The sequence below is a fragment of the Pteropus alecto genome, unplaced genomic scaffold, assembly GCF_000325575.1.
Source record: "Pteropus alecto unplaced genomic scaffold, ASM32557v1 scaffold11, whole genome shotgun sequence".
NCBI lineage: Eukaryota > Metazoa > Chordata > Mammalia > Chiroptera > Pteropodidae > Pteropus > Pteropus alecto.
Genome location: NW_006431956.1, coordinates 4,885,767 through 4,897,206, shown reverse-complemented (window position 1 = coordinate 4,897,206; position 11,440 = coordinate 4,885,767).

Sequence of the window (11,440 nt, the reverse complement as noted above, 5' to 3'; positions counted from 1 at the left end):
TACAGCCCCGCCCCCCAGGCCCCTGGCGCCCCGCCCCCGAGGGGTTGCGCGTAGGGGCCAGGGGTGAAGGTTGCGGACTCCAAACCTGCAGGCGATCTTGGCTGTGTGTTCTCTGCGGATTGTTTGCCTTAGCACCCCAGATAATAAGTTTAAGGGATGCCAGGTCTGGGCTGTTCTGTTTCTTTCTGCACCAACACAAAGAATGTGGTGGTGTGCCTAGATTAGAAAAATGAATGTCATTACATCAGGTGGTGAGTGGTGTGAGCTACTGTGCCACTTTGTTACTTCATCCCACCCACGGGAAAACGCCCAGGCCTGGCAGGTGATCACAGGCCAGGACGTGAAATGTATTCCATTCGGGCGTTGACTTTTGCATGCTTTATGCCCTCTCTTCGGGAAGCCCTGGAATCTATATTTATCTCTTGGGTTTTTCAAATGCAGGTGGGGGTAGGAAAGACACCGAACAGGCATAATATATTGGGGGAAAGGCACGGATAGGTGAGAGCAAGTCTTCCTGTCTGAGACCAAATTAAGGTCCTCCAGGTTTAGGGGCAAGGAAAGAGCAAGTAGGACTTGTAGGAAAAGCCAGAACAGGGCAATTGTGGTGGGATTTAGCAGGGTGGTGGGCAAAGCCTCCTGGAGAAATTGGACTGGTGGGAAACCACAACTAGGGCAGAAGCAGGCTTGCTACTCTTCCTTTTTAGAACCCAAGGGGAGTCATAAGAATCAAGGTGGTATGAAATGTTTGGGCAGATGAGCCTGAGCACGTCACAGAATTTCACATGGCCCAGTGTGATGCTGTGACAGCAGACTGGCCCCTGTCCTCTGACAGGGGCTCGGAGCAGCTGAGAGAGGTCTGGACCCAAAGAATCTTTAAGGGGAGCGAGGGGGGAATGGAAGATGACTCAGTGTGGACTGACAAGTTGAAAACAAGGTTGGACATCTTGGATAGATGCCATCACCTGTATGCAGACTAGAATATGCAGAGGTAACAAAAACAACAAAAGCAAGTCTAAGTAGCTCATTTCTCACTCACACAGTAGGTCTACTGCAGATCAGCTGAAAGCTTTGTGCTGGGTTAGTGCTGTCTTCACCCAGGGACCTGTTAGAGCAGCCTCTCTCTGAAAAGCTGACAGTCTCTGTGGCAGAGGAATTTAACAAAAAGGAATCGGGAGAAGCATGAACTGGTGCTTAAAGCTTCCTTCTGGAAATGCTACTTGCGCTTGTGTTTCATTTGCAGAAGCAGGTCATGCGGCCACACAGGTGTGTGAAGTACAGCCCTCCCATATGTCTGGAAGAAGGGAGCTACAGTCTTTCTGAGCAATGACTTCCTAATTATTACCACACTATCCAAGCACAGAGCCTTGGTGTTATAAACTAATTTATGCTTATTACTCGGGGATCGGGGATAGAACTCCAAACTGGCTTAGATTAAGTTTCTGCCATCAGACAGAATGAGGGTTTGAAATAAAAATTAAGCTCATAAATAAAATGAAGTTAAATTTCTAGAGCGCCTGAGTTTCTGCCCTGGGATTTATATGTTTCTGCAGAAGAGGCAGTACATGCTCCGTCAGGCTGCAAAGGTTAGCAGGATCAAAAAATCTGATCAGAATGATCAGCATCATGGGCCAGAGTCCACCATCAGAAGACATGTCTCACCTTCATACTGAGAGTAGTGTAAGGTACTAATTGTATTGTCTCATGGACTCAGAGGGACAGGCTCTTCTGCTTCCCCTTAGAACAATGGGGAGGTTGTAGAGTCCAGTGGGAGAGACTGTAGGACTTTTGCCCAGAGGGTGGCTTTGCAAGTCCTCTGTTACAGATCTGACAAAGGCTGTTTACAGTCTTTGGAGACTAATCCTTGTGCTTTAAAAAAGACACACCATAGGAGTTTCTCTTTTGGCTTTTGGACTTCTTTGGTGAGTGTAATTGTCTTGCGACAGTGCAGGGAACAATCTATGACAGTAAATGAAAATTCAAAACTCGTGGATTTTAATGAGATTTTCAATACATCCAGTTGACCCTTCATTCTCTGGTGATTATGACAGTCTGTTGTGGGAGATAGTTTTATTGTTTGGGCAACTGCTGTTGGGGTGCTTAGTTACTTGGAATGGAAGCATTCTGGATGGTCCAGAATCACATCACTGAAGTCATTTGTCAAAGTCACCTGCTTTTCTGGGATTCAAGTCTAGATAGGCTCAGACTTGCATCTTAGATGTTTTGTTGGCAAGGTCAGGGGCTGGATGGTAGACAGGGCTTTCCGACCTTAATTTTTGCATGTTTGTGTTTGCTTTTGTTAAATGTTTAGTAGATAGGTATTAAATTTAAAAAAAAATTGGGGGGGTGTTGGGAGATGCAGAGACTGTTCTGTCCCAATGTCGGAGTTAGAGTAGAGGAGAGAACTGGAATATAGGGTTTGAGATAAAGAAGGAACTAGTACGGCACTCAGAGCCCGAAAGTCACAGATGAAAATGGAAGGTTTCAGAGACAATGTCCACTTGCTTTTAAATTTTTTTTGATAATAATAACAGCTGCTCTTTGAGAAGTCCCCCTCTGTGCCAGTGCCTGCAGTTGGCACTTTACGGATGCCATCTCAGCGTCACCTGTGAGACAGGTGTCATCATCCCAGTTCAGAGAGGCCCTGCCAGCCCCGCTCCCCGTCAGCACAGCGGTCACAAAGTTAGGACCGGGCTCCAAGGTCACCTGAAGGATGGTGCTGCGGTGAAGTTTTCATCTAAATTCCTATGCCTGCTCTCTCCTCCCTTTCATGTCTCCTTCCTCCGCTCGTTTCTGAGGAGCCCTGGTTTGAGAGTGGCGAAACGCACAAAGAGCGAAGTGGAGACGGACGGCCATCGCGTTACCCAAACACAAGTCGATGTCACTGACTGAGATGCTCCTCCATCCTTCAGCAGTGCAGTGGTTTTTACATTCGGGCTGTTTCTCCAGGCCCCCTGTGCCTCTCATTAATTTTGGTTGAGGCTGCTTGTCTTTCTTTTCTCTCGTTCAGCGCCCTTCTAATCTATTTTTCCACGTGGACCTTCTCCCTGACACAATTTGATTTCCAGGTTGCTAGCAGGCTTCTCTCTGCCTTTGATTTATGTGCTCCTTCCCTCTGCCGCATGTCTTTGCCACACAGATGTGTCTTTGCTACCTTTTCACATTTCTTTTAAAGACCCACAGATGCTTGGCAGAACGTTGCAGACATAATGACATAATGCAGAATAAACGACTGTTCTAGGGTGCCTGGTGTCTCAGGCTTGATGTAGGAATGAAGGAAGATTTAGAACTCTTCAGGGTACAAAGAAAGAAAAGTGAAGTGCAGATTTTCAGCTGCTTATGGAGTGGTTTTTGAAATCCTTCTTTTTATTGATTTCAGGCCCTTCTAAGACAGACATGTAATGACAGGGTTCAGAGGTACAATATGAAAGATATGGGAGCTTAGTTTCAGCGGAGATCCCTCTGGCATCTGGCCGACTCTTCTGTGTTAGCTTTCCACCCTCTTTCTCTCCACATCTGTCCCCCCTCCCCTCCAACAAAAGTCATAGGAGGGTCAAGCACCCATAAACCAGAAATGTTTCAGACTTCCATTGTTTCACACAACTACAGATGCTTTTCATGTCTCTTTTCAGTTAAATAAAACACACATTTTATTTTGGATTTTATATATAATCCACCAGTCATTATCCAAACACCTTTTGCAAATCTAAAATTTCTTCACAAAGACCCATGCCTTAAGTTGGGTGAAAATTTAGAAACTAAATGGTGTGTGTGTGGTGGGGGGAGGACGGGGATGCATGGATGAAATGAGCTTCCTTTTATTTCTGTTTAACTTAACCCAAATTCTTGAGTTTGCATGGATGGCTTAAACCAAATGAACTCAGTGACTTCAAGTAAGGGATATGGAAAAGTGATATAAACTGATGAAGAAGCGTGCGTTTCCCGCATCGTGGCTGTAGATAATGTTTTGGATGAGATTGCGAAGTTAAAGGGTGGAGGGTTCCGGGAGGGCCAGGAGTCCTTTGGGAGAGGAGTGCTCAGCATTTGATCTCTTACATGGTGCTGGAGGAAGGCAGGCATGCGGAGGCCAAAGAGCTGTGCGGCTCAACACGGTTCATGGTCCCCCGATGAGGAAGGGACGAGAGACCACGGAGCAGGCCAGCCTCGGAAAAACAAATCGCAGGGCCACCGCTGGGGCTGCACCCCCACTGGTTCCTGGCTTCTGCACCTCCTGCCTCCACTCCACACCTCACAATAATTACAATCCCACCACAGGAAGAGGTTACATTATGTTTCGATACTTTACGAGGAAGGAAAACAGTGGAAATCCTGGCATCGCACAGGTTAACCTTCAGCCAAGTGGAACATCCCGCTGTGCCAGTGATCTAGTGCCCACATATTCCAGGGAGCCTCAGCAGAGTCATGGGGGTGGGGTGGAGGGTGCTGGGGGGGCGGTGCTTGACTGCAGGAACTGGGAAATTTCCTACCTGGTCATTGGGAGGGAGCGATGGGGCCCGTTTAGTTCTTGGTTGTCATGAGATTCCTAATTTAATGACCTCAGCAAGTTATCTCTGAGCCTGTTTCCTCGTCTGCAAAACAAGGGAAGTGATACTTTTATCCATTCCAAAAATATTCGTTGAGCGTATCATGTGCTGTTCTTGGCACTGGGGAGACGGCCGTGAAGAGAATTAAGTCCCATCTCTCAGAGGGCTTGAATTCTAGTGCATGGAAGCCAAAAAGGAACAGGTCTGTGGATAGAGTGGCAGATGGTGATGCATGCCCTGAAGAAGGATGAAACTGGGTGAGGGGCAGAGGGGGGATGCTATTCTACTGTAAGGACGCTAAAGCTTATGAAAGCTAAAGCTGACTTCTCTGAGATCCCTGAGGGGAGCTTTGGATCCTTACAGAATGAAAAACATTAGAGAGAGTAGATGTGAGCTCGTTCCCCCTATGCGATAGCTTTCTGAGTCTCTGTGTATCTGGTAAGCCCTGTGCAGAGCTGAGTGGCTCTAAATTTCAATAGTCTTATTATTTTTTGGAGATATAATTGACATAACATTATATTAGTTTCAGGTATATAACATAATAATTTAATATTCATATATTACAAAGCGATCACCACAATAAAGTCTAGTTAATATCTACCACCCATCTGTTTTCTGTATCTACGAGTTTGTTTTCTGTGTTTGTTAGTTTGTTTTTGATTCCATATGCAAGTGAGATGATACAGTCTTTGTGTCTTTCTCTCTTTAACTTATTTCACCTAGCATAATGCTCTCAAAGGTCCATCCCTGTTGTTGCAAAAGCAAGATTCTTTTCTTTTTAATGGCCGAATAATATTTCATTACACATTCTGTTATATATTTTCTTCATTCATCTACCGATGGATACCCAGGTCGTTTACATGTCTTGGCTATTGTAAATAATGCTGCAGTCAACACGGGGATGCATATGTCTTCTCGAGTTAGTGTTTTATTTTCCTTTTGATGAATATCTAGAGGTGGACTTCCTGGGTCATATGGTAGTTCGATTTTTAATCTTTTGAGGAAACTATACTGTTTTCCACAGCGGCTACGCCAATTTACATTCCCCCCAAAAGTGCACAAGGGTTCTCTTTTCTCCACTCTCTCACCAACATTTCTTATTTCCTGTATTTTTGGTGATGGCCATTCTGACAAGTGTGAGGTGATATCTCATTGTGGTTTTGATTTGCATTTCCCTGATGATTGGTGATGTTGAGCATCTTTTCCTTTGTCTGTTGGCCATCTGTGTGTGTTTTTTGGAAAAATGTCTATTCAGATCTGCTACCCATTTTTTAATCAGATTTTTTTTTTTTGCTATTGAGTTATATGAGTTCTTTATATATTTGAGATGTTAACCCCTGATTAGACAGACATATGATTTGCAAATATTTTCTCCAATTTGGTAGGTTGCCTTTTCAATTCATTGATGGTTTCCTTTCTTGTACAGAAGCTTTTTAGTTTGATATAGTCCCACCCATTTATTTTGCTTTTATTGCCTTTGCTTTTGGTGTCAAACCTAAAAAAATAATTGCCAAGACCAATGTCAAGGAGTTTTACCACCTGCGTTTTCTTCTTATGGTTTCAAGTCTTACATTCAAGTTTTAAATCCATTTTGAGCTGTTATTATTTTTATATAACATAATGTAATACAATTTCAGAATAAGTGGTAGTTATTTTTGGTGACTTCCATGGGAATTTCCGAGTTTCTCTCTTCGCGGCGCTCCCTCGGGCTCTGGGTGCCTTCATGTTGTCTCTCTGATCAACCCCTCACCCCGCCACTGTGACGCCACCACTGTGCCCCCACCGTCACTGCTCTCCCCTCTCCAAATGGAACTTAGCTTGGTCAGAAGTTAGGGAGTCACAGTCTCATTATACCACCGTTTGTTTCCGGCCTCGTTTCTCACTCCTTCCTGGACATCTCCAATCAGGTATCGTCTTTGCTTCCCAAAGCTGAGAGATCCCAATCCAAACTCATCCTCTGCCCTCCCTTGATCACACATCTTCCTTTTATTCCTACACAGGTTCAAAGCTTTCCCATCTCCTCGAACGCCTTTCTTACCCTTACTTTCCCCTTACACTGGGGCTTCCCCACCTTGGGAGTTTGGGTGAGGTTTGTCCTTACTATGTACTGACCACCCTCCTCTCTCATGCTTCACTCTCACACCCCATTACGATGGCCCACAATTGCAGCAGCCTCCTAATATGCCCCCACCCACCACCTCTAGCCTTTTCCTTGGATATCCATACTTGATTGTGGACAGATTAGCCTCCTGGGAGCCCTCTTCTCCACCCCCACTGACAACTGCCTCTTTGCAGCCGTGACTGTCTCCCCTGGCAACTGCAGAAACCTCCTAATTAGTGTCCCAGAGCCACCCATACTTACTTCTGGTGCATTCTTCACACTGTACCAGCGAGGTGTTTATACATGTGGACGTGGTCCACTTGCTCACCAGTTCTCTGTGGCACCTAAAATCCAGGCTCATGCCATGACATGCAAGGTCAGCATGAACTAGTGCCCGTTTCCCTTGGTGCCACCTCCTGCCGCCCTCTCCCTTGCTCCTACCCTCCACTCACGTCAGCCTTTTTCCAGTCTCTTGAGCTCAGAAAATTCTTCTCCTCTTTAGGCCTTGACACGAGCGTGGAAGGTTCATTTCTCAAACCTTTACCTGGCCATCTTCGTGCATCCTTCAGGTCTCAGTTCTAATAGCATTTTCTCAAAGAGGACTTCCCTGAACCTCAATTTCATTTAAGTTCTAGCCCCTCATTAGTCCCATACAGAATCTTGTTCTTCATCTGCCTTATCGTAATCTTTAATCAGGTATTTATTCATATGAATACTTCTTTATTATCTCTCCATACTATAAGCTTTGTGAGAGCAGGGCCTATGTATATTTTTCTCACCACCATGTACCCAGTGCCTTGTGCCTGGCACAGGTAGACACACTAATATTTGTTGAATGAGGCTGTTGAACAAATCAAAGCATAACTGAACTTCTCTCCTCTGCTCAAGTACCTTCTCTGGCTCCCACTATGTCACCCCGAGAAATTCAAGTTTGATCTTTTAAAAATATTTGTTTATTTTTATATTTTATTTTTCCATTACGGTTGACATCAGGTTTGTTTGATCTTAATTCACATCATTGCCCTTCACAAATTCATGTCTCCACAACATAAAACTCCCATAAGTCCTGCACTTTTCTGCCTTGATGGCTTTATTTTACCACTGCTTAAAAGATTTCACAAAAGAACCGATGAATTACTGGCCCTAAATCATACCCAGTCTTCAAGGCCCATATCAGATACCTCGTATTCCATGAAGCCTTTCAGGCACCCCCAGCTGGAATTCATTTTGCCTCCTTCCAGACTTCCATAGCACTCTCTGGAGCAATTAAAGGGATTTTCTGCTTCTCTTTTCAAAATTTCTTTCTGCCCGTCTGATCTTCTCTACGAAACCGCAAGTTTCTTCAGGGCGAGATCGATGTTATAATCACTTTTGTATCGCCACCTTGAAGCTTCAGCTACAGCAGGTGCTCAGTGAAGACAAAAATTGTTACGAGTGATTGATTCAAAGTGATTATGATTTTTCAAAGAACTTAAGTGGTAGTTCCCTTCAGAGACATGTGGGGGCGCCCTAAGCAAGCGAAACAACATGGACCGCACTACTTAGATTATTTCTAAATTATTGTAAAGATGATGGGGCTCCTTTTGAATTCCGTGTCACTGGTCATATTGACCAGGTGAGGGTGACAAGAGAGAACAGTAATGGGTTATTTAGTAGGCAAAATAAGAGAGTTAGTAAATCAGATCCAAAGACTGTACCTGGTCAGAGAGACAAGACACAACACCTGCTTTCTCTGAATGAGGGGCTCCAACTATGATCACAGACGACAGGTATTAACAGTGATATCATGGGCCCCAAATGAAGAAGGGCTGGGAGTCGTGCTAGGGACTGAAATGTGTTCCCTCCAAATGCATATGTTGAAGCCCTAATTCCCAACACGATGGTATTTGGAGATGGAGGCTTTGGAAGGTGATTAGGTGTTTAGATGAGGTGACGGGGGAGGGGCTTCTATGGTGGGAAAAGTGCCCTTATCATAAGAGGAAGAGAGAGCAGAGCTCTCTCTCCACCATATGAGGACACAGTGAAGGCGGCCATGGACAAGCCAGGGAGCGGGCCCTGACCAGGAACTTGACCGTGCCGTACCCCGATCTCCAACCTGCAGACTCCAGAACTGTGAGAAAATAAATCTGTCGTTTAAGCTCCCTCCATTTGTGGTATTTTGTCATGGCCACTCGAGCAGGCTAAGACAGGCTGTGTGCAAGGGAGGGGCTCCCTTTCAAGCCCTTTTCCCTTTTGTGGAGAAATTGATGTTTAGATAAGACAATGCGGAAGCATAAGTCAGGAACACACAACCCCCTATCAGAGCCTCTGATTTTTTTCCTTAAAGTATGTGGAGCGTTCTGAGGTCCTATCTTACATGCACTAAAACAACTCTGCTATTCTCTTTCTTCGTAACACGTGTATTGGTGGCAAATACCAGAATTGTACCAGAATTTTATTTCTATTTTTGAATGAAATCCTTTCTATTCTTAATGTTAGGACATTTTGTGGGAAATGGGCTTGGAGAGCTCTGTCACCTGGGCTAAACTGATTTTATTTCACTATTGGCCTAAATGTGCAAAGCATTAATTAGAATTAATGCAGGGATGTCTACACAACAGTAGCCACACACACTGCTACCTGGAGCACTTTGGGTGTCTGGACTTGCATGTGTTGAACCATTGCTTTCCCGATTCCTCGTCACAATGCTTTTTTACATTTTGTGATGTACGCACGTATTTATTTGCATAAACTTGAATAAGCTGAATACATTGGCAGAATTTGAAGATGCAGTTTAAAGTGGTTTACAAGCTGAAGTACACACTCCTTTTTTCCCATCCTCCACATTCCCAGGTGCTTGCGCTGCTGTTGTTGTGTATCGGTGTGTGCGGGTACCAGCATGTAATGGTATTCTATATAAATTAAAGATGGGGCGGAGCTTCACATCTGGGCCAACGTGGTGTAGTCATGATAACACAAGTGTCTTCCCCCTCACCCTCCTACTTAGAAATCGCAAGATTTCTCAGGGAAGGCTTTGAACTTCCACAATCCATGGGAGTGGTGAAGAGAGACTGAGCCAATTATCACTAGGTCTTGAGAAGCAGAGAGGGCCCAATTCATATCTAAGTTACATATATTTTCTAAATGTGTATATTTTATAACATGAGATATAAATTTGGAATAATATAGTGTCACGTTTTACAACCTGCATTTCCCCCTAGTAATTTATAAATACTTCCGTGACACTGAATATTCTCTTGCAAATGACTTTAATAATCATGCTATTTTATCCTATAGCTCTACCATAATTTATTTAACCAATCTCTCTTGACAATCATTTAAATTGTTCCTAATTTTAAAAATTATGAATAACACCACAGTGAACAACCTTTTGCATAAATTTCTGTATACATCTCTGATATTTGTCTAGGATGGATTCCTAGGAGCAGAATTGCTGGATCAAAGAATATGAACATGTTTGATGGCCTCTGGTACCCATTGACAAACTGTCCTCCAGAAACATGGTTCTTCTGCTCCTAGGTATTTTAAAGAGAAAGGGTGTGAACTTGAATCAGGCTTAGAGATCACGTATCGGTATGGTTGAATTTGTTCCCCAAAGATTAAAATATCCACTGGATGTCTTACATTGTACAGATACATACAACTTTGTAAAATGAACAGTTTTTCAGGTATTTTAAAGATTTCCTCTGCATTCCTGTCATCCCTGTGGCAGAGACGGGGATGGGCAGAGGTGGAACAGAATATTGAGAATCACTACCACTTTACTGTATTGTTTAAACATTCCAGATGGTTCACAGACTGATTAGCAAAAATTCCAGAGAACGACCCAAATGTTGTAACTCTGAGATGAGGTTTTCATTGATTTAAGAAACAACATTTTACAAAATGGCTATTTCAGTAATTAGGTGATCTCAGTAATTCATGTCCCTATGTAACACAAGAGATGTGGTCTTCTGGCCCAAGGAACTGAAGGAGAACATAGCATCATCTCCCTTAAATGTCAGAAAGGGGTCTCAAATGTCAGAAAGGGGTCTTTTTCCTTTTGTCTGCACAAGGAAACTGTCTTTTACATGTGAAAGAACTGCCTCTGACCTCCTTCAGTCAGATATGCCCTCTTGGGTTTTTCTTCCAAAAGTGTTGCTTATATCCATCTTTCTGCATTCTGTCTTCCCCCTGCCTCCCTGCCGTGAGTCCCTGCCATCACCGCTTCCTTTACACTCTTATCAAGGGCTTCCCCCATTCTTGGTGTGGTATAAAGGGAAATGGGCTGGGTGTGGAATCAAGACATTCAGGTTCTAGTAATATCCTCTCTCTAGACTCCTCTGCTCATCTATCAAATGAGAGAGTCAAGCTAATTGGGATTGTTAAAGAAAAATCAGAGCTGGACTGTAGTTAAAATAGCGAAAACATATTTTATTTAGGACTATTGCAAAAGGAGAAAGAGACCTCAGTAGAGAACCAAGCTCAATTCTGAATATAGCCTGGGCAAGTAGGACCAGGTCGGGGTTGGTGGTTCCGGCTGGGGAGTAGGGGGGCGGGGAGGTGGCGCGTGGATGATGAGGAACCTGATCAGATATTGAGAGTGATCCGATATGGAAGTTGAGAGATTCTAGCTAAACCAATTTAGCAGGATTCTTAATAAAACTGGACAATGCAGAGATGAATACAGAAATCCAAACCTTGAGGCCTGGTTGAAAAAGAGTTCAGGAGAGCTTGAGTAGAGTTTGGTCAAGGAGAGAACGTTGGTCAGGATGTTTTCAAACTGCACATGAGAAGCCCTGGGGGTTCTGAGGGACTG